The 23,516-nt window shown below is 42.3% G+C and overlaps 1 protein-coding gene across 6 annotated transcripts in view; it reads left to right on the top strand.

The window, feature by feature from the left end:
• mef2cb (myocyte enhancer factor 2cb) overlaps nucleotides 1-23,516 on the top strand; it is a 98,738-nt gene that overhangs the window by 6,006 nt on the left and 69,216 nt on the right. For 5 of the 6 annotated variants that reach the window (XM_045702953.2, XM_045702954.2, XM_082966194.1 and 2 more), the window contains exon 1: nucleotides 3,884-4,378. The exons of the other annotated variant lie outside the window; for it this stretch is intronic. The gene's annotated coding sequence lies outside the window, so the exon portion shown is untranslated. Of the gene's footprint in view, nucleotides 1-3,883; nucleotides 4,379-23,516 lie in introns of those variants that run through there. 6 annotated transcript variants of the gene reach the window in all.

Raw genomic sequence — 23,516 nt, 5'->3', positions numbered from 1 at the left:
CAGAGAGGGTGACTGGAAAACCACTAGGCCGTACTGAACCATTAGTATCACTGAACCATTGGTAGTTCTGAACCATTAGTAGTACTGAACCATTTCTCACTTCCTGTAGAGAGGGGCAAAACCCAAACCAAAATATATTTAGATATTTGGCTGATACTTGACTTTTCAATTCCTACTGTGTATACAGTGAGCGCTACACAACCTTTTCATAATTCACCACATGCAAATGCACTTGGTTGCACGATGTTGTCAGAATCTCACCCTGGAAATGTGGGAAACTATTTTCATTGTGTACAGAAATATATATTAAACACAATTGTCTTGCATAAGGGCATATTGGAATCTGTTAATTAAAAAGTGGCTTTCTTGCCGTTGCTTTTCTAATTATACTGTACAGTGGTATCATTCTACAACTGTAATTACTAATGATATTGCCTTCAGAGTTTCATTATGGGCTTTATTAATAAGGCAGACAAAATTATATGTAATGTAATGCTTTGGATCACTTACACAAATACTGCAGAAGAGGGGAAGAGAAAGATCCTGCAGTGTATATCTTTGTCTCTGAATATTCTCCTGTGCACTGTGCAGTGAGTATTGTACTGGTGTATCCATGAGATCAATAGCCAGTACATATGGTGGAGTGATCTAGAGATCTCTGGCACTTCCACTACTGTTTAAGCACAGTAACGAAGATTGTAGTGTGGTACGCAGTGACACGCGCACACACACACACACACACACACACACACACACACACACACACACACACACACACACACACACACACACACACACACACACACACACACACACACACACACACACAGGCATAAGCACTCACTCACACACACACACACACACACACACACACACACACACACACACACACACACACACACACACACACACACACACACACACACTGTGTGAAGTTGGGCTGTAGGTCACTACATTGCATTTGGCCTCATCATGTAAAATCAAGCCAATGTCAAAATAACACCTGTCTCTCTCCAATTCATTACGGAATAGGAGACAGAGAGAGACTGTTGCACACCAACAATGGGAAGCCTCTTCAAATATGTCACTGCAGCGCTAAGCTGATTCTCTGGAGTGGGACTGAGTGCTTGACAACCTTATCAAATGTGACAGGCAGATTGTGTTTTCACATGAGCATGATCGACAACAGATTACACCTGGCCTGGGCTGTTCCTGTTTGCCCAGGAAATGTGTTGGTGTTTACAGTGCTCTTATGAAAGGCAGACCGGCTCCCTTTTTTCTACCCATTACAAAAACACACACACATCAGACAGCCTATTATGTGTCACATGCTATAAAGTCACTGCCAGAGAATTCTTTAAAAACTATCTGAGTAAGATCAATATCCGTAACCGCACTTGTGTGTTTGACTCACAACCAGTCATCGTTTTCCTCATCTCCTCTATGCACAATTCATGCCAAACCTCATGAAATTGCATTCGACCAAAAGCCTACAGTGTGTATATACAAAGTGACATATTTGAAATTGCATAATCATTCTGGCAAACAGTACATTATATTCATGTGACTGTCAATTCCCTTAAAGTGCTAAACATGTACAGGTTGGGAATTTCTCATAATGGGGGGGGGAGCCACACTAAAAGTGTGTCAGGATGGGACAGTGGGATCCAGAGGTGGGCTAAATGTATTTACTTAAATATGGTCAGTTGATTAACGGACAGCATTCAACATTCCAGTGGGTGGCAAGATAAAAGAGGGTGTAGGGGTTGCTATCAGCGTACCATAATGATATGTCAGGCTAGTTTAGGAAACTAGCAAGTCAATCTATTTACAAGGCAGGACAAAGACTATGAGGAGAATGGGAGATGAGAAGATGTAACAATGTCCTGGAACTGCTGTTCACATGAAAACAGGGTGGCACAACAATGTCTTCAGATTTGTAACGTTTTGTCAGTAACTGTATACCCACAAGACAAAACAGACTCAGTTAGATGTGCTGGCCCGGTCAGTCTCATGCCTCTCTGCAATATGATCAGTGCTATAATAACTAAATCCCTATATAAAGTGATCCAATATAAATTATATGATAACGTTACATACACATGATGCAGAGCACGGACTATTGTATTACCATTTTCATACTGTCCAGAGGCCATTGAGTTATACATTGTGCAGCCATAGTGACATCTAATTTGCAACACCTTCGAGTAAGTTCAGTCATTTGTGTGTGTTGAGTCAGCAAGTCTCTTTACCGTAGACTCCTCCCTCTAGATCCTTGCCACTTCAGGTCACCTTTCCCAATAATTTTATACTTTCAATATAGTCATTGCATCTCACACACACTCTTCTATAAGTGACTGGTTTACCCAGCATTCTCCCAGTCTGATTACCATCCTCTGATCTCTCCAAGTGCCAACCAACCGAAGACAACCTCAAACACTGATGAATTCTGATGAATCACTGACAGACTACAAACAACACACACACACCACAAAGGGCATAGAGTTTGACGACTGAAAACGAAGGAATAGTGAATGTGGTGGGTACAATCTCCCATAAATTGTACAGTCTGTCAATCCATAGCAACCCCCAACACACGACACAATAAAAATACACGGCACCACCCTGTGAGCAAGGCTCCACAAATGATCATCACAACACTCAGATTCAACTATCTTATACAAAGTGATATGATATGTTAAAGTTACTATGTGACCTGTGTGTGGTTGGGGGGGGGGGGGGGGGGGGGGGGGTCACACTGTTTCAGCATGCTGAGCTTCACGGCCTGCCATTGATAACTGTCATGTTTTGTGACGGGCCTACTATGTCTAACACATTCTAGCCTATCAATTATTCTGGGGTTTAGCCAGAGGAAATGCATTTAAAGATGAAAGGGTCACGTGATGTGAAGGTGGTATCCCGAGTTATCGGACACCACAGGCTTCAGTTGCAGGCAGTAATGTCCGCCCGTCAAGCAGATTAGCAAGCTTGATTTATTTATGTCTGATTTCATGTTTCTCCTTTTTCTCTGACTTGCCTTGTATTGTACTGAGGTGAAAGGCCTATACAGGGGTTACAATAATGCTAAGCTTGTCTATGGCCAGGTAGACTTTTGACACAAAGGGGAAATTAAGATTATTATTTTTCCAACTACTATTCAAGAAACTTGAGGCTGAGATGCATATCATTTGAATATAATAGAGTCCTGGTATTACTAGGCCTATCTGGGATCATCTCACAAATAGGTTTGGCTCCTCTGTCTTATCTGAAGAGGCATGCTTGCTGTTTTTATTGTTATCTTCACACTAATAAAGTGGATGTTTTCAAATAATTTGGTTGGGGGATAGCACTTGCTAATTTCCTCATGCTTACTGTCTGTGTCAGGCCTTATCATGGGAGATAACTGGGGCCTGGAGAATGATTGGCAGATGCAGGACAGCTCTTGTAGATCCAGAACATTGCATTTTCTCACAGAAACATTTACTTATGAAAAGATCTTGAATGTTTTTAGAAAATATCCTTTGACAAATTGAAACAATATATTATTATTATTACTATTAGTAGTAGTAGTAGTAGTAGTAGTAGTAGTAGTAGTAGTAGTAGTAGTAGTAGTAGTGGTATTGTGGTTGTTTCATCTAAGCCTATAGGCTATGCTGCATCTGATTAAAAAAAAACGGATTAAAGTCAACTATATTTAACGCTTAATTAATGTCAGTGCGTAAAGTTAATAGAATATATTACAAGGACAACAACAACAGTTTGGTCACTTGAATTTCAAGTAGTTGAAAACGCACCCTCCACGGTTATTTAGATAGTCGCATAATCATACACTGACAGTCCTTTCACAGTGCTTAATTGTCTGTCCTCTTGATCAGGTTTGAGATAGTAATGCATTATTGCTATGCCTCTTTCATTAAAGTAGTTGGGAAATGTGAGCCCGCCCCCTTTCAGGAGTAAAACCGATTATTTCTCCTCGCGCTAAGAGAGGGTGAGGGAGAGACTCGGCCAGGATTGTGGGAGCGATCAGAAACAGCCCTCACAACACCATCAGCTACAGACGTCCACGGCTTTAACCATCCCATTCCTTTCGCCGACACATCACTGGAGACCAAGCAACCATTCTCACTGTCCTCAAATACACTTTCAGACGAGAGACCGACTAGTTTTTTGTTGTTGTCATTTTAGACACACATAGGCGACTTTTCGGCACGGTTGTTTTTCATGTTGAGTTCCTGCCCGTGCTGGATTTAAGTGCGTCTTTGCGAAGTCCATCCCTGGCACGCAACGGCTTCCTCTACGCTGTCATTCGGCCGGACGACACAGCCGGAGACTGCCTGTGGTATCTCGCACTTACCGGACAGATTTCATGCATAATAAAGTGAGTAACGTGCTCCTACATCTATAATTATTTGTGTCATATCCAGAGGACTCGTTGTATTTCGAGCAGCAAGGGCTCTTTATTTATAATCGTATGTGTCAGTTTGACATCACCGGTAAACTTGAGCGCGATTTTGAAGCGCGTTGCCCTCCCAACAAACTATACAATGTAACCATGACCATTGTATCTCCAGACCTATAGGCTACACGCAACAAAGTAGCGTTTTACGGAGTCTATTTACGAGAGTCAAGGTTTGTCTTGTGGTTTTGTTTGTGTGCTTTGACCTTGAAGTGTTTATTTCCCACAATATCGAAACACCGTATCAACAGGCGCACAATGGGCTACTAGGGCGACTCATATTCTCGGTATATGACTTATATTATGTAGTATTTAAAATGATTACTCTGAAATATTCGTATAGTCTTATTAGTTTCAATATATGTACCGGTAGTCGCGTGTGAATCTACTGAAGCCTATGCATTTATAACGGGTCACAACCCAGAATAACATTCACAATTTCTGCGGGTCCCACAAATTAGGAAAGTATGGACTGTTAATAATTAAATAATTGTAGGCCTATATGAGCGGCTCATTTTCTAGATTGAATTCAACTTCTCAAAAGTTAGGCTTGTATTAGATAAACACATTTTACATTTCGACAAAGTTTTCCAAAGAATTCTGAATCAATCTAACTCAACATTACATGTTTTTCTGGCGTATTATCATTAGGGTTAGTTATTATACCTTACTGTTTTTTTAAACAGTGTACAATACGTCACATTCACACCTGTTAACTTACATTACTGCCAGGCCAAACGATTCAGCTTCCCTACTGTATTTATATGTGTAGTTTTACAGTCTAATAAAATATCCAGTCATACAATGTCCATGTGGAATTATACTCAGTCTCTGGAAATTAATTATTGGTGCAAAGTAAGGCTCTCAAGCAATGTAGCTAAATTGTGGAGGAAAGATAGCTTAGTGATGACTATTCTGACAAACTGAAGCTTGTCTGTTTTCTTGGGGGTTAAGGAAGATATAGTACGCGGCCGTTTCTACCCATCAGAAATATAAGTACTTATTCAGCTATGTGTATAGTGTAGATGGTGTTTGTAAATCAGGGCTCTATATTAATTGAAGAAATATATTTAAAATATATATTATACATAACATATCGATATTGATAGCTTTTGGTACAGTAGACATGTTCTGTTAACTTTTTTCAGACCGTTTTCTTGAAATGTGTCCATCTCTTTACCAGACTAAATTGAGCTTGCCATAAAGGGTGGGACAGGGAACACAACCTCAAATAACCTGTGGCAATTGCCATTGCTTTTAAGAAGTGTAAAATACATTTGCATTCATATTTTGTCATAGAACCCCTTGTAGATATTTGCACATAGAGTAAGGCATGTTTCACATATTAGATTGTGGCTCTGTACTTTTCATTTCTGTTACCATAGGGAAACAGTGTGTATAGGCTATAGCTAAGACTGAGTGTGTCAAATGCAGATCGTATGCACAATATAATTGTATTCACTCGTATATTTAAGATGAATATAATACAACTTTTTTTATATGCTACTGTAAATTAGTATCATGATTTGAGATGCAAATTAACTATTTACTCAATGTCATAATTTCTGCAAATTATTCAACTTTATTTAAGTACTTTTTTGGTGAAAAGTAATTGAGTAAAGGATGTGATTGTGAAGTCATCCTGGAAAATTACAGCCACATCCAGAGGCATTTAGCGTTGCTACCACCTCTGGGTTGTTTTGTGACTACTGTAAATACAAGCACAGCTCAGTGCAAGGCTAATGTCTATGATTTTATTAGTTACATTAGCTTAGTTAGATTTCAATAAAGTGTGATTTGTTTGGCTGATTTGAGGCTCCGTTGTATTTTGGATTACTCAATGTTCTTGACTTTCTGTTGTGAAATAATAGAGGTGAAATTGTCTTTGGCAAGGAGTAATGGACGTACGCTCACGCCTATACTCTACTCCTTCCCACCCCCACCATCAATGAAGTTGTTCTGTGTGTCGCTCGCCTGTTGCTCTCTTGGGATTGAGCGTTAGGTTAATCTGCTCAGAGGGAAGGTGAGCGCTCGCATGTGGACACACGATTACACACAGAGGACTCTCTCAGCCAAGCTCTGTAATCTCAGAGACACACACATACTCTCTCTCTCTCTCTCTCTCTCTCTCTCTCTCTCTCTCTCTCTCTCTCTCTCTCTCTCTCTCCCTCTCTTTCTCGCTCTCTCCCCGGCGTTGCTTTGTTTTTCTTACTCTTCTCAGACCTGTCCTTCCTAACAAATCATTGGGGATTTTGGCTGCCGATTCACAAAACCAACAGTGACAACACGCTCTTACCCTTCTCAATAAGAGGGATTAGGGGGTCACGTGTCACTCTGATTGGCCAGCGCATTGAGCCAATTGTCGGGGCACGTTGCCGTACACCAGGGCCTCATTAAAGCTTTATCCAAGTGAAGGGACACCTTTTGAGCCAGGATCAATGCTTTTGCAATAATCCCAAAAAGTAGCTTCAGCCTCCTCTGAGTGGCCAGTGTAGTTATAATTTTGCTTTTTAGTAGTAATTTATGAATAAAGAGAAGATTTACCCGTTGATATTCAACAGCATGACCTGAGAGAGTTCAGCTCTCTGTTGGCATTCAGTGAAATAAGGGAATCTGTCAAAGAGTGCTTAATTTAAGGAGTACACTCGCATGCTCCATAAACTCTAAAAAGGACTGCTAAATTTGGTCGCTTAGGTTTGAAGGGAATGGTCTCGACATTGGTACCTATGAGCGTAAGGCATGGTTCAAAATAGGCTACCATGCTAACGAAGGAAAAAGTTAATCTATGAAAACATTTTTATAAATAGAAACATCACATGCGTTTACGTTTAAGCAAATAGTTTAATAGCCCGTATTGCCGTACTTTAAAGTTGTATTTCTTTTTGTTGCAATGGTTGCAAATGTTTTGGAAGGGGTTTGCCGAGTTTGCTCAGTTAAACATCAGTAAAACACTTTCATTTGCAGATTGCAGGTTTGCAAGATCTGGTGGTAGATACTGAAGTAATCTTTAAACCCTTAGGCTTAAAGAAGTGAGTGATATACGAAGCAATTCTATTTCAGATGTGGAGGGCACATTAAAGTTTACATCATATTCTCACAAATGACTTTGTATTTGTGGGTTCTTTTTCCACTCTAAATGTAACGTTCATACACCTAGAAACTCAATCGTACAGTACACAGGACTCGCCGGGTAACTCGCCGGGTTTCAGTATGAGCCTGTGTTTATTTTACGGCAGGTGTTCCCTCTATAGCTAGGTATGGCAGGAATATTGTTCTCTTTTCCCTTTTTGCAAAATTTTTATAGCTCATGAAAAGTATCCGAGCCGACCTCAGCATCTGTTTATTTAGTAATTTAGTGCAGAACTCACTTTTATTTTCCTAACTGCTGTACGTGTTAGACATATTTTCCCCAGTGTTTGTGTTTTTTACAAGCATTGTCTCAGTATCTTTATTAAGATGCAATTACTAATAAAGTTAAGAAATAAGCACAAGAAAATAATGTAGTCCTTGAATGGTTTATGATGTATTTGAATGCAGATATGAGTGTGTCCTGGTTCACATAACAATGCAGTCCTCTGTCTCTATCTAGTAATTAGCCATGACGTTCAGCAACTTTTCCTCAGCGCTGTAAGTGGAAGAGGGTGTGTGGGGTTTGTTCACTAGGGTGTTAAAGATCACAGAGGAATAGCTCATGCTTTGATGTTTAATTGTATTGTAAAACACATTTTAGAATATTTCAGCATAAAGTACAATTCTAGCTGTGCTGTGCTTTGTGTTTGGTGTTCCTTTTGTGTGCAAGTCTGTGTATGTGTGTGTGTGTGTGTGTGTGTGTGTTTGTTTGTCTATGTTTTTTGTGTCTGTTGGTACACATTTAAATAAAAATGTATGTATTTCTGTTTTCTTTCATTCTCACATGGAGGAATTGATGTCTGGAAAGATGGAATGGTATAGAAGAAACTGTCATTGTGAGGGCTGGAAAGATAAACTGAGGAAAAACAAACAGTTGTGAAGAGAAAGTAAGGAGACAGAATTGAAAAGGTAAAGAGATTGACACGGTTGAAGAGCGTGTAGGAGAGAGAAAGAATAAGTGTTTCTGTCCGTTGGGCAGAAATATGTCAGTAGATTCATCTCATAACGTGTGAGAGAGATGTTGTGTTGGGATCCAAACGGTCAACTAGACTAGATTAACAGGACTTCCGGCCTGCTTCTTCCTGTTTCCTGTTTCCTGTCAGGCCTGGTCATCATGGCAGCTGCTTGCTGGGTGGTCTGGGCAGGACAGGACCAGGATGGACAGACCTTAGCGCTACTGACCACGTACACTAATCATGTCACCAGCTCTAGCTTTTAACTGCATACAGGCCAGGCTAAGATACACCTTAAACACCCACATATGGAGCTCACCATATAGACCTCCACCCTTGAATATTTGGATTGAGAGAGGAGGAAAGAAGACAACAGAGAAAGTAGGACTGGATGTGATAAGAGGGAGAGAAACATTTAGAGAAGGATAGGGAATTTATTTTAAACAGTACGCGATGCATCCTGTAAGTTTGACAATTATATTATGAGCCTGGGAGGTATTCGTATAGAGTAGATATGAATGGCTTTTACTGTATTCATATATGTAAGTGTGTCAGTAAAATGTAGTCTTCAGGAATTAGAAAAGCCAGACATAAGGCATTAAAGACTTCACGTTTTATTTCAATTTTATATGTTTACTTTCAATAAAAGATTCCCTGTGGTACGTATTCTTTTAATAGCTGACTTATTGCAGACGAAATCCAGACACCTCATACTGTACGTGGGTAGCTAGTCTCCCAAAAAAACAAATATAGCCTGCCTGTATCTGGAAGAGTCTATTTTACCTGCCCTAGACGTGGTGTGAAATAAAACTGGAATTAACTCCAAATCCTTTTTTTGGGGTGGGTCAGAGGGGTGAGTTGTTTGCTCTTGGTGCACATAAACTCTGAGATGGAAGGCATGTTCCATGATAAAACACAGTGGCTGACCTGTGTCTCTGCCATGGTGTGGTGTGGCATAGCGAGGGACGACTCCTCCCTCACTGTTCAGACGCAAGTCCCACCTCCCCCTTTGGTGTGGCATGCTGTTGGAATTCACCCAATGACAAGAAAAAAAGAGGAGGGGTTAAAAAAAGTGCACATATATTTTCCAGTGGCTGTAGTTTATCTTTGTCACCCCTGCAATATAGCCGAGTCACTCTGAAACATGGTCTGGTAAGACACACAGAGGTTCCTCTGTGCCCTGCCTCACATACTCTAACATCCATCTGAAAGCCCACCGCTGCCACCAATGCTGCCTGCCTGCCTGCCGCCACTGCTTTCTGCCTGCCGCAATGCTTCACAGCTCACTAATGGGTATTTTTTTGAAGATTCAGTGTTCACAATGGAGCCAGAGGTGTAGGTCCTTATATGCACCTTGTGCAGTTACAAAAAAAATAGATGTTGTTATAATAGTTGATTTGTAATCGTTGACTGATATATAAATGTTAATAATATTGGATCCAAGCTGATTATCAAGTGTGCATTTTTTTAATGCTCCAGGTTATTTTATGTCCCCAAGCCACAGCTCCGTAACCACTAGATCTCTAAGCAGGAAGTACTCAGTTGGAGTCCTCTGTTCTGCAGAGCACACAGCTTTACCCAGGCAGTGTCCTGCCAAAGTCCACAACACTGTTGCTTTCCACTGTCATCTGTGCCATTCCCAGACCAGGGCCCGGCCTTGAAAGAATGTTTCGTACAGGGCTGTCTCGAACACTCAGTGCCGGGGTGAAAAAAGGAACAGAGAGGGAGAGACGCAGAGAGACTGAGAGGGGGAGAGAATAAAAGAGAGAGACAGACACGTTCCTAAAGCTGACTTCATCTGGGTGTTATATAGCTGTGAAGGCAGTCTATTTGTATTGCTCAATGTTAGACAACACTGTCCGTCTTGAAGAATGTACCCTTTCTACTGCCATGTTCTAAATAATTGGCAATGTGTTTCCATTTTTAAAAGGAGTTTAACGCTTTGATTGTCTGAAGTCGTTTAGGATGTTTCCAGGTTTTTTTGGTAGATTTTTGTTGCATTCGAAAAATGTAAAAAACTTCACAACATATTAATAATAACAGGTAAATATAACTTATTGAGCTGTGCCACGCAGAAAGGTACATCTTCAGAAACTAATTTGGTTCAGAGTGAAATGAGAATTTCAGCAAGTCAATATTTCAGAATGCTATAAGGTACATTAATAATGTTTTTCATTTTCTTTATTAAATGAAACACGTTTTATTTTATTATTTTCTATACTACGGTAATAATTCTTGAATTCAACAATATGTTTAGAAGCTTTAGTTTACATTTAATAAAGCTACTTTATCAGCTAAATTTCAGGTAGTTTTCATAGTGCCAAATAGGAATTTGTGCCACTGAAATATGCATTTAGGATAAGTGTGCTCCATCATATGAAATTGTGTATCTTTCCTGTGCAAGTCTACAGAGTAACATGTGTAGGTGTCACCGCCTGGAATGGAGGGGTAGGAACGGACAGGGAAAATGACTTATATAAATACATTATCTCTCTCTCTCTCTCTCTCTCTCTCTCTCTCTCTCTCTCCCTCTCTCCCTCTCTCTCTGTGTCTCTCTCTATATCTATTCACTTTTTAAGGCTTTTCTGTCCAGCTCGCTGTTTGCTTTGATATATTGACTTTTCCTACAGTGGCTCTTCCAAAGTGCGGCTCGTGATGTCATTCGTTTTATTCACACTTTGTAGATGCAATGTCTGGAGAAAGTGAGAAAGTGACAGCGAAAGAAAGGAGACAAGGAAAGAAGGAGAGACCAGAAAAGATGGATGGAAAGAGAGAGTTGCGGGAAAGGAGATTTGCAGTGCGGTGTTTCATGTATAATGAATGAGGGGCACTTTGTTTGAAACTTCAGCCTGGCGCTTCACTTCAAGCTTTGCTGGGCAGAGTGGGGCCTTGTGCTCAACACCAACCTCCCTCTGGGCTCTGCTGATGGATGCTTTCACCTGGCTGCCACTGTGGACCAGCCCAGTGGAAAAACAAATAACTCCTCTATGTGTGTGAGTGTGTGTGTGTGTGTGTGTGTGTGTGTGTGGTGTGTGTGTGTATCAAATTTTATTTGTGACACGCTTCGTAAGCAACAGGTGTAGACTAACAAGGAAATACTTACTTACGGGTCCTTTTCCAACAATGCAGAGTTAAAGATAAAGATTCAAAATAACATGGCTATATACAGGGAGTCAATGTGCAAGTGTACGAGGTCATTGAAGTAGCTATGTGTATATATAGGTAGGGGTAAAATGACTAGGCAACAGGATAGATAACGGTGCCTTTGTGTATCTCTGTGTCAGCTCAGACAATAAAACGGGATGAGGAAAGAGGGTTGAAGAGGGAGGGCAGGAGGTGAAGAGCAATGAGTGTTTGTATAGGAACAGAGCTGCAGTGACACCCAGGCTCCACTAAGGAGAATACTGGCACCCAGCTCACACTTCCTAAGTAGTGCTCCCTACAGCAATAGCCCTGCCTTGTTATTGACTTTTGTCTGGGGAGTGTATCGCTTTGTTTAATGGTCTAACAGTTAGGGTCGTAGTGTTATATTCTCTTGATTTTGGCATCGTTGTACCTATCTATCTTTCTATACAGCATGTTTATGTTTTTTGTGTGTGTGAGTGAGCGGTATTGTTTGGGATAAAAATGGCCCCGGTCTTTTTTTTGGCACTGTGCTGGGCTCATGGTTTATAAATAGTTGAGGAAGTGTGGGGGGATACCTACCGTGCTGGTCGCCCTCCTTCACAGGCCCTCTGAGGGCTTCTACGTCACATCCCTCCCCATTACAGTGCTCTTTCGCTGGGCTACTCCAGTTCAGCCCCCTGGGGGACTACCAAACAGGATAGGACTCACATAGAGGGTGTGAGAAAAGTCAAGCCAATGAGAAATTCCTCTACAGTAGAAGACGTTGCTGTTGTCGTCTTAGAGTGTAGATTTGAGTGTGGTCGAATAAGGTGACATTTTGGAAAATGAGGCTAGTGAATTGGTGATAATTGCATGTCTCTCTGATTGTTGAGACTATCAGCAGTGATGACAGTATTGGGCTGTGAGGGTGGTGTTGTGAGAGGAGTGTAAAATGGGTTGCGCTGGAGCAGTCTTTTCTGACACCCACTGCGTCTGTGTGTGTAAACTGGAGGCGCGATGTCCTCACTGTTCTTTGCCGTCTATATGCAGACCTGTCATGTTAATTTCATTTCACAGACACTCTTTGCCTCCCTTTAGAAATAGTTGTTTTCACACTGCACTCAGTCATTGGGGGATCAGGTCTCAAATGTAGTGGGGCGTTTTTAAATGATTTTACATTTATTGAAATTCCTCCCATATATAGGACACACATGGAATCAATCTTTGAATTGATTTGATTAATATTTATCACGCTTCTGTTAACTGCTGGTGAGGTTCAGTTTGGTTATGCAGCAGTCGAGGTGGAAGTAAGAGCAGGGCTGCATGTACCCTCGCGTAATTTGAATTAATGATGTTGAGTGATCTGAGTGGATAAATACTAGTTCTGTTGGTTTTTCCTGCTGCCTCTCAGTTATCCCTGGAGGTCCGAGGTCCTACCCTCACGCACCCATCTTAACCTCCCTAGGATCCAGAGAAAGAGGCCTTGAACCCCTCCCTTGGCTGCAGAGAGAGGGGCCTGGGCTTCACCCTGTCCCAGCTGCAAAAGGCATCCACAGGACGTCTTTTATAGAGGAGCGAATTGGCTTCCTCTGAGTAATTAACTCAGTTCTGAGGGAGGGTAGAGAGCTAGATAGACAACACACACGCAATGCGAGTAATTCCATTACACATTCCATCCCTGCCTTTGGCATCTTACCTCCGGTTATTGTTCTCTTTCTAAATGAGCAGCACTGTGCACTGTGGTCCTCTTAATGGTGGGCCCATTATTATATTAACTAGGGCATCCTTGTGAAGACCTAGAGGGAGGGATGGAGAGAGAGGGCGCGAAGGAGAGAGAGAAAGGAGGGAGAGAGAGAGAGAGAGAGAGAGAGAGAGAGAGAGAGAGAGAGAGAGAGAGAGAGATAGAAGGGAGAGAGAGAGTGCCAGGGCTGGCAAGCCTCACTAGTTATAATCAAGTAATAGACCAGTGTTTTCTTTTCTGAAGGGAATAGTACTGACTGTTATTAATGTGCTTTTGACAGCTTAATATGATAATGGGGCTATGATTATTCTCAGAGAACAGACCGTTTTTTTTTTTTATGTTCTTCAAAATGATGCCATGCAGCCTGTCGATGACCCACTTCTCAGATGGTCGAAAACAAGGAAGAGCAAAACTCCACAGGGAGATAGGAAGAGAGAGCGATAGAGCAAAGAGGGAGAGGCGGGAAGAGAGAAAGAGTAAGAAGGAAAAGCTCTTGATAATTTTTGCCGGAAGTAAATTCATAATCCTTTTCTGACTCCCCTCCTCCCCTTCCTCCATATTTTTACTTCTCCTCCTCCTCCTCCTCTACCGTTGAGCTGCCTACCTTCCTGGGCTCCTCTTCCCTCTAGTCTAATCGGAAGAGAAACGCTGGGAACGATAACAGGGATTAGCTTCCGATGCTCGCTAGCTCCCCTCGGTTAAGTACACATGTAATGAGTTGTTTATTTGGGATAATGCGCAGCAGAAGCGGCAGGGGCCCAGAATTGCCTTTCCCCCCTACAAACACACACACACACAGCCCTGGGACAGGTCGCTTACTGGACTGGGTGGGTCAGGGGGAGAAGAGGGGGAGGAGGGTCCTTCATCATTCTCAGCCCATTCTTGAGGTCATGTGGCCTGGAAATTTTTCTCAGGCTGGAGAAAAAAACCTCAAAACTATGAGAAAATTAAGGGAGGGAACGGAGATAGAGAAGGAGAGGGAGAGAGTGAGAGAGAGATATGTGCCCACCAGTGTGAGTGTGTGAAGTGGAAAAAGCCGTTGGTTAGTGAAAGGGACGTGCTCTCTATCATTATCCGAGGGTGGGGGGTGCGAGGTTATGTGAACGGTGCAGCTGTGCTCCGAGCTGAGGGATTTGAGGGGGGAACTCCAGCTAAGCATCCAGGTTCTTCACTGTACTGTACAGTCGGACCAGAGCTGAGCCTTGTGAACCAAATCCCCCCTACTCAGCTAGCTATTCACTTCCCAAATAAGAAACAAATAAATGTTGATGGCAAGGATAAGACTGCAGAGGTGAAAAAACACAGACATGATTTATATATGCCTCTCTAGGCATTTGCTGTTTTCTTATCTCTTTTTATCTCTGGTCTCAAGAAACAGTTTTTATTCAGTGCAGATGGAAATTAGGATCAGAATAACAGTCAAAATACATGAATGAACGTTTCTGAAAGCACTATTAAATGTTTCCTTTTTAGTTTGATACGATTGAATCTACAGATCGTCAGCGGAACGTCAGAGAAAGACCAAACTTCTCTGTCACCAATTCTGATCACATGCTACAGAAACAGGGCTAGAGCGGCGACAGTGAGACAAGAGAGGGATAGGGGGAGAGAACAGAGCAAAGCCTCACTGTGCTGTGCTAATGGATTCAGCCTGCCACGGTATCCAACAACAAGGCAAAATATCACACATCTTCACATCACACGCTACTCCTACAACAACGACACACACAGAAAGAAACCTAGCTCAAGAACCGAGGAGATGAAAGCAAGCAAGGTGGATATAATGTGAAAGAAGTTGTATGGAAGTTTCTGGCGGGGAAATTAAAAGAGAAAGAAAATCGCTTGTATGTTGAGAGCAAGAGTTAACTAAAAATTGCCTTGCTACATGGCACAGCATATACAGTATCACTTGGTGAGGCGAAAAGGAGGGGGAGTACCTTGACAGATTTTCTCATGGCGCGCTGTGGGCTAAAAATAGGGCTTGGCCAAAGCGGCAGTAGGGTTTTTGGCAAGAGGGGCCATCTTTGTGTGATACAGTGGCCTTTGCTATAGTCACGTACAGAGAGGAGACGAGTGTCTCTGCCAAGACGTGTAGCCATGCGGCAGTAATTTAATATTTGTTTGTCTCTTTTCATTTTCTCTCTCTTTCTCTCTCTCTCTCTCTCTTCCTCCTCCTCCTCTCTAGCAGGGGTTAAGTAGCAGTAAGCTTTATCAGATCACCCGGGCTGAGGTCTCTTTCAAACCTCTTTTTGCCTTTTTGATTTTGTGCAGCTGTGCGGGCTCTTTAATCATACGCTATCATTTTTCACTTGCTCTCCTCTCGTCCCTTCTTCTTCTTGTCCTCCCTCCTCCCCTAACATATGTTAATTCGCTGCTTTCTGTGACAAATTACGAGCTCTGTCTTTGATGAGGTCGGGTTGTGATGGTGCGGGGAGTGGAGTACGGTGGAGCTGCCAGCCCCTCGCTGGTCCCCCTAACCACTCCAAACAGGAGCGCGGCACCCAGCCGCCGTCTAATGAGAGGCTTGGCCTGGCTCTGGCATGGGTCTGGGCTTGGAGGGGCCGCCTCCCAGCCTCATTCAGCTCCACTAACAAAGTATGATCTGTAGGTACGCCGCCTGCCCGCCCGCCCTCCGCACTCAACACAAACTTTACCCTCCCTCCATCACAGACACACACCACTGTTGCTTAGAGGGCTGTAGGAGCAGGCTGCAGCTCAGCTACTGGGCATGGATTAAGCTTTTCTTTCAAACTCTGTTGATATACCATTGATATACTTAATCAATAACGCTCGAGGGGGTGTGGTGTTTGGTCAATATACCAAGGCTAAGGGCTGTTCTAATGCACAACATAACGCGGAGTGCCTGAATACAGCCCTTAGGCATGGTATATTGGCTATATACCATAAACTCTCTAGGTGCCTTATCGCTATTATAAACTGGTTACCAAGGTAATTAGAACAGTAAAAATAAATGTTTTGTCATACCCATGGTATACGGTCTGATATACCACGGCTTTCAGCCAATCACCATTCAGGGCTCGATCCACCCTGTTTATGATGTAATTGATATGATTGTGGGGAGAGTTAAATATACTTAAACACATACTCATTCAATTAGATAAGCTAAAAGTGTCAATTTTGTATTTGTTTCTCTGTATGTTTTACTCTATATTCTGGCCAACTCTGAACTGAAACAATATGTTGTAGTACAACCTAAATTACTGATGTGGGGACATTCAAACTCTGTGTGTGTGTGTGTGTGTGTGTGTGTGTGTGTGTGTGTGTGTGTGTGTGTGTGTGTGTGTGTGTGTGTGTGTGTGTGTGTGTGTGTGTGTGTGTGTGTGTGTGTGTGTGTGTGTGTGTGTGTGTGTGTGTGTGTGTGTGTGTTACAGAGATACTACCCGGAAACATTACACCAGTCTTGTTTAAACAGACGCTAACTGGAACATTCGCAGTTTAATGATGTGCAACGTCAACAGGGCAACAATGCTGGCCAATAATCAACCCAATCAGCTTGCGGTAGGCAGAAAAAATAAGAGGAACTGTGACATCATGCTAGCAGACTGGATCACATATTTTCCGATAAGCCAGGGAGGGAACAAGGGATCAGAGTCGTGGGGTATCAGAACCAGTATTTTTTCAGAGCTCTCTCTCTCTCTGCTCAATTCTCTACCCTCTTCCTCTCTCTCTGCTCGACTCTCTACCCTCTTCCTCTCTCTGCTCGACTCTCTCTCTCTCTCTCTCTCTGCTCGACTCTCTTCCGTCTTCCTCTCTCTGCTTGACTCTCTCTCTGTCTCCACTCTGCGATCTAGGTTACTCGGTTTCCTTATGGAGCACAGGGACTTAAAAAAAAAAACTGAAGGTTGAATTTATGAAGGACATCCTTGTTGAAGTATGCAACCTTCTACTTCTTTGCAAATTACCTCCACGCTGTGCACAGTCTCGGTACAAGGCTGTGGCTCTCGCTTTAGATCAGCCAGACTGTTAGAGAGAGATACACAATACCACTGTAATGTTACACAAATAGGAATGCAAAGCATTGTTGTTCATCATTGCTGGACTTTGAGCAAAGTGTGTTAAAATAATACCACATTACTCTTGCAAAGGAATGGTTGACGTATTTATACCGAATTCAGGCTTTATGCAATACAAGACAAGCAACAGGTAATCATCAAGCCTCGATCCGAAGTCACAGAGAGGAAGCTTTTTGGCTCAAGGCTCTGTACATTTAGGAGGCTGGTAAAAATATCCTGGACCATTTACAGTAGCAGTCTAGCCTGCCTATTCTGGTAGATATACTCAGCATTTAGCTTCTAGTGGCCTAAATGTTACCATGGGAGCCTGATGTGAAGGGTTGCTATGCCATTTTTTTTTTTAAGGCTGACTTGACCTAGTATACCCGAAACCCCTCCCCAATTGCACACACACACATTCACACGTGCACACACACACACACACACTCCAGAGTTAGAGTCTGCGATCCGATCCAATCCGTGCCTACGTCGTTGCCTCCAAACACCCCATCCCCTTTCATAGCACAACCAACATACAGTACCAGTCAAAAGTTTGGACATATCTACTCATTCAAGGGTTTTCCTTTATTTTTACTATGTTCTACATTGTAGAATAATAGTGAAGACATCAAGCCTATGAAATAACACATATGGGATAGTGTAGTAACCAAAAAAGTGTTAAACAAATCAAAATATATTTTTTATTCTTCAAAGTAGCCACCCTTTGCCTTGATGACAGCTTTGCGCACTCTTGGCATTCTCTCAACCAGCTTCATGAGGTAGTCCCCCTGGAATGCATTTCAATTAACAGGTGTGCCTTGTTAACAGTTCATTTGTGGAATTTCTTTCCTTGTTAATGGGTTTGAGCCAATCAGTTGTGTTGTGACATGGTAGGATTGGTATACAGAAGATAGCCCTATATATTATGGCAAGAACAAGCTCAGGACAGTCAATACGGAACATTTCAAGAACTTTGAAAGTTTCTTCAAGTGCCGTCGCAAAAACCATCAAGCACTATGATGAAACTGGCTATCATGAGGACCGTCACAGGAAAGGAAGACCCAGAGTTACCTTTGCTGTAGAGGATAAGTTAACACTTTTTTTGTCGCTACGTGATTCCTTGTGTTATTTCATAGTTTTGATGTCTTCACTATTATTCTACAACGTAGAAAATAGTAAAAATAAAGAAAAATCCTTGAATGAGTTGGTGTGTCCAAACTTTTGACTGGTACTGTATGTGTGAACACTAGAGCAGAGAAGAGGTTATAGAGAGGTCACACTTCAGTAGCACCTATGACTTGTTTTAGTGTTTCCTCATAGACGCTGCTAGTAGGTCTATTGTCTATTAACACTTGCATATAGAACTTAGTATAGACACCAAGACAGCTCATGATGCAACTTTTGTGTGCTGATGGATCCCAATATATATATATATATATAAAATATATCCCTCAACTTCCCCATATTTTTCTCTGTGTCTGTCTTTCTGGATCGGCCATGGCGAACAGAGGGGGAAGAAAAAGGAAGCAACTTTGGCAAGTCAGTCCCATAATGGAGTATGCAAAATAGATTACTGTACACAATAACACAATACCGCATACAAGACAGAAAGTGCTAAAAGAAGGTGGTGAAAAGTGAATAGAAAATAAGCTGGCACCCGCGCAGGAGTGTTAGCCATGTTAGCTTTAGCTTGTGTCTCTAATTGGGGCCAGGAGGGAGCATTTAATAATTGCTGTCAGAAGATCACATTTTATTATCTTCTTCACAGCCACTGCTGTAGGGTAGAGTGAAACAAATTGTCATCAGAGATTTCAAAATGAACAAAGCTTTGAATTAGGCTAATTTAGAATTAGCAAAAAAGAGAGAAAGAAAGTGCGATGGAATCATCAGCGGATCATCGTCGTCTAACCACGTTGTCTGGTGTTAGAAGACGCCACCGCCACGAGACGTCACGGAAGTTTGCAGCGTTTGAAAAGGAGACAAAGCGGGCCCCACCCCCTATCCCTCCGCCCTAACCCCAACCCCAACCCCCACCCCCGAGCTGCTGAACATTGTTAACTATATCAACAGACATTGTCATCCTTGGCGGAGAACATAATTGGGGGAATATGTCAGTGATTTGTTTGTTCTTAGTGACATGGCCGTGGGCTGTTATCATGGGGGTGGGGTAGTAGTTATTGAAGGGAAATGCTTTTATTCTTTATGGCTTGTTTTCCCTCCTCCTTTCTCTGTCTTAGTACGATAACATAGTTTCATAAATGGTGTTGGTTTACTTCATCAGCATCTTTATGAGTTGAAGCAAGTCAAAAATCTTTTGTGACTGTAGGGATAATGTGTGTGTGTGTGTGTGTGTGTGTGGTGTGTGTGTGTGTGTGTGTGTGTGTGTGTGTGTGTGTGTGTGTGTGTGTGTGTGTGTGTGTGAGAAACGAGAGTCTGTGTTTTTTTTATTTTTTATGTTCCAGTCCAGCAGTCTGTGTCTAAATGGTGGTTGCACCTGTGGCCTATAGACCTACGTAGCACCATGTGATGTTAAGCAGTGGTTGGACACTTACTGAAAAACATTACCCCTCACAGATGTGTATGCTTGAGGTGAACGTACTGCACAGACTGTGGGGAAAACAACGTGAGAGAGAGACAGGTGGAGAGCGAGAGAGGAAGAAGGAGAAGCTGCGGTGATCAGCTGAAACTAAAGCAATGTGATTCAGCGTTGAACAATGGTTGCTTTCTCCACCACAAATGAAATCGCTTTCATGTCCCTAACCATTGCACCACCACTACCACCTCACTCTTGTACACCTTCATCCTCCTGCCATCATCCCCCACCTGGAGTCTCATTTATCAAAGGTATAAAAAAGATTATACCTTGCGTGCGGCAGTTTTCCCGCAAAGGTTAGTATTTATTCATTTTTAACTGGGAAAGTGTGCGTATCTCCACACAAATTTCAGACCATGCGTACGACCAATTTCTATTGGTTGATCAACTGTATTGCAAGCTTTTGGGGGAAATTGAGGTTTTTGATGCACTGGAATTATAATAACGGTAGGCTAATGAAAACATTCAAATGTAGACTTAATGATAAATCAGATGCATTTGCCAATGGAAAGAAGATCGCATAGCAGCATGTCGCCTAATATATTTATTGAACTTTTATTATATAGGCCTAAATCATAATCATATTACAGGACATGTCTCTCCGTTTCTGACATGACTGGTTTATTCCCGCTACACAACAAATATTAGGCTACCGTTTATCCAGAAACTGTAATGGCCCTATTCTAATATCTCCAAATTATACAGCAAATGAGGCCATTTTTGTTACCATAAAAGATGAACGGAGGGCGTTTTCCGAGCAAGGTTGTAGCACTAGTTCACGAGCGCACAGATATGGCTCAGATTTGTTTCATGAAAACGTGTGTATATGTTGCATGCAACAGTTTGATAAATCCCAATCATTTGTGGCACACGCAAACCCTTGAATCTACACATACACCAGAATTGAATAAGACGCACGGGTTGATAAATGAGGCCCCTGGACCCTGATGTCTTTTCAGTGTGGCAAGGATTGTTTTACTCACTCCATCGCCCTCTTCATCTTTACTCATGCCATGGAAAAACTAAATGCTCACACCACAGCAGTGATTCATCAGAGCCTTTCTGGGGCGTTCCCAAATCATGATTATCTCTACTTCTGTTTTTCTGCTCTTCGCTGCTGCACTTTGGTCCACCGTGGCACACGGACATTGGTGTGTCAGATTCGCCAGTCTGCCCACTTACTTCACTCTGATGAGTAGCTACTGTTCATCCAATAATCTGCCACAGCACCCAGAGAACCAGCTTCTACATGAACACTTTATCATTCACAACATTACATTATTGCGTAATGCCCTTCCAAATAATATCATTGGCCTCTAAACCCAACATATTGTCCATTGAGGTATTGTGACTGCTTTGATTGTTGTTTTAATCACCCGCTCAATCCATGATAATCATATCAGCTATTGCATGCATGTACTGTAGCTACTGTCCCCAAGTCACGTCGCTAGTCCTGATGGCCGCTGATGCAGCAAAAGCCAACAGGCAGGCAAGTAGGCAGGCGACAGGGAGCAGTATTCAGCTGTCCGGCAGCTCTCCCTCTCACTCGCTGCTTCCATTGGGCCCATGAAGCAGCTGCAGTTTTACAGCTATTGGCCTGCTTTCAAAGGGGGTTGACGCATTGTGTCAAGTCCCCTCGTCCTTGGGGGAGTCAGCAATGGTCTATGGAAAGACAGCTCTCACCTGTCTCCATTTTGGCTCTGACAGATGGCTACCTGTCTGCCATTCGGACCCTGTTTCCCTCTGTCTCCTCCTCCTCTCCCCCCTGCTCTACCAGGTCAGAACACAATACTGTAGTAATCAGCACTGGACTTAAAAGCCCCTGTTACCTCACAGCCTCTCCACTGAGAGAGGAGTTGAGAGGAGTTAAAAAGGTTTTATTTTTCTCTCAAAGCACACAGAGATGAAAGACGAGACCACTGTGTGCTGAATGGATTTCCATTGGTCTAATAAAAATGCATGGCAACAGAATGCTAGTTGGAAATGCAGAGGTTCATTGATTGGATGAGGTTTCACCATAGACCTCTTGTAGCTTTTTTAGGTAAGTCAATAACCAAGCCTCTGTTATTTGAATTGAATTACTTGCATATGCCACTTTCTTATTGTGTGTTAATAAAAGTATATAAATATTGTCTGACTGAAAAACGGACTTATTGTCCATTACACATCAGAAACAAACTAGAGACACATCATCAACCTCCTCATATATGTTTTGTTTTCTATTTAAAGCAATTTCAAGGCTTCAGTTTTTTTTTTCTACTCAAAACTCATCGTGGGCGGGCAGGGTACTGTTTGGAGCTGTAAAACCAATTTCCACTTGATGCAGTTTTTGTGGAGGAAAGCAATTGCAGTTGAGGTGCTGAAAGGATGCTCTGTAATGCACAAATACAAATGCTCCTCTCTCCTATAAGGTTTTAATCTAGCGTAGTAACTCAAAAGGCCTCTATTCACCCAACACTGCCACACAAATATGCACTTCATCTATAATGTCACACGATCGCTTATAAAGCCTTTAGTTTGGTCTTTTTTCCATCCTGTTTTTTCTAAAGGATATTTAGAGAAGGCTTAACGGGTGTTTTTGAGAAAACTTTTATACAGTAGGAAAAAAGGGCTTTAGTCCTCTCGGTTTAGGTTTCACAATCACAACAATGTGTCCTGTTGCATCATGAGGAAATCCAGATCTGATGGCGGGCAGTGCGGTTGTGGTGATTTTTTTCTCTTGATGGCTAAAAGCTGGAGAGATTTCTTCCAGAAGTCTTCTTGCCACAGAAGTGCCTTGTTTCATGACATGGGACATGGAGGGAACCTCTGATGGTCTTCCCAATGGTCTTCCCAAGGGTAAGACGCTGACTGGTTGAGGTGGGCAGAAGACTCGGACATCTCTTTCTCTCCGGCGGAGGGCTAGGGAAGCGCAAGGAGTTTAGGGAAGGAAGCACCTTTACACCTTTAATTGTCTGTGGCTGCTGATGTCACATCCTTCCGCTGAGTGTGCTGTGTGTGTGTTTCCTGCCTTTCTGTCCACTGAGGTCCTGGGGGCGACTGGGGTGGGGTAGGGGGAGTGAACAGGGGGTAGAGGGTCTAATGGTGGGTTGGGGTGTGCCATGAGGCGAGTGTTTGGGTTCGGGGTTTGGGGTTCGGGGTGGGTTTAGAGTGGATACAGGGCTGTGGAATTGAGGTATAATATGACGTTAGTCTTTAATGATACGCCTAGATCCAGTTCACCAGCTAATCCAATCAATGTCAGATAGAATAGACTTTGTGAAAATGAAGAGGCAACTTGCCTCCCTTCTCTCCTTAAAGCTGCAATATTTAACTTGTTGGGCGACCTGACCAAATTCACATAGAAATGTGAGTTATAGATCTGTCATTCTCATTGAAAGCAAGTCTAAGAAGTGGTAGATCTCTTCTATGTGAGCTATTTCTATTTCTAAGTTTTGTTTTTGCATCTTTTACTTTTGGTTTTGTACACCAGCTTCAAACAGCTGAAATACAATCTTTTTGGTAATGGAAAACATATTTCATCGCG

Source organism: Salmo salar, chromosome 20 (genome assembly GCF_965601325.2).
Source record: "Salmo salar chromosome 20, fSalSal1, whole genome shotgun sequence".
NCBI classification, from domain to species: domain Eukaryota; kingdom Metazoa; phylum Chordata; class Actinopteri; order Salmoniformes; family Salmonidae; genus Salmo; species Salmo salar.
The sequence above is the reverse complement of the archived record's forward strand: the minus strand, read 5'-3'. Positions and strand labels throughout refer to the sequence as shown.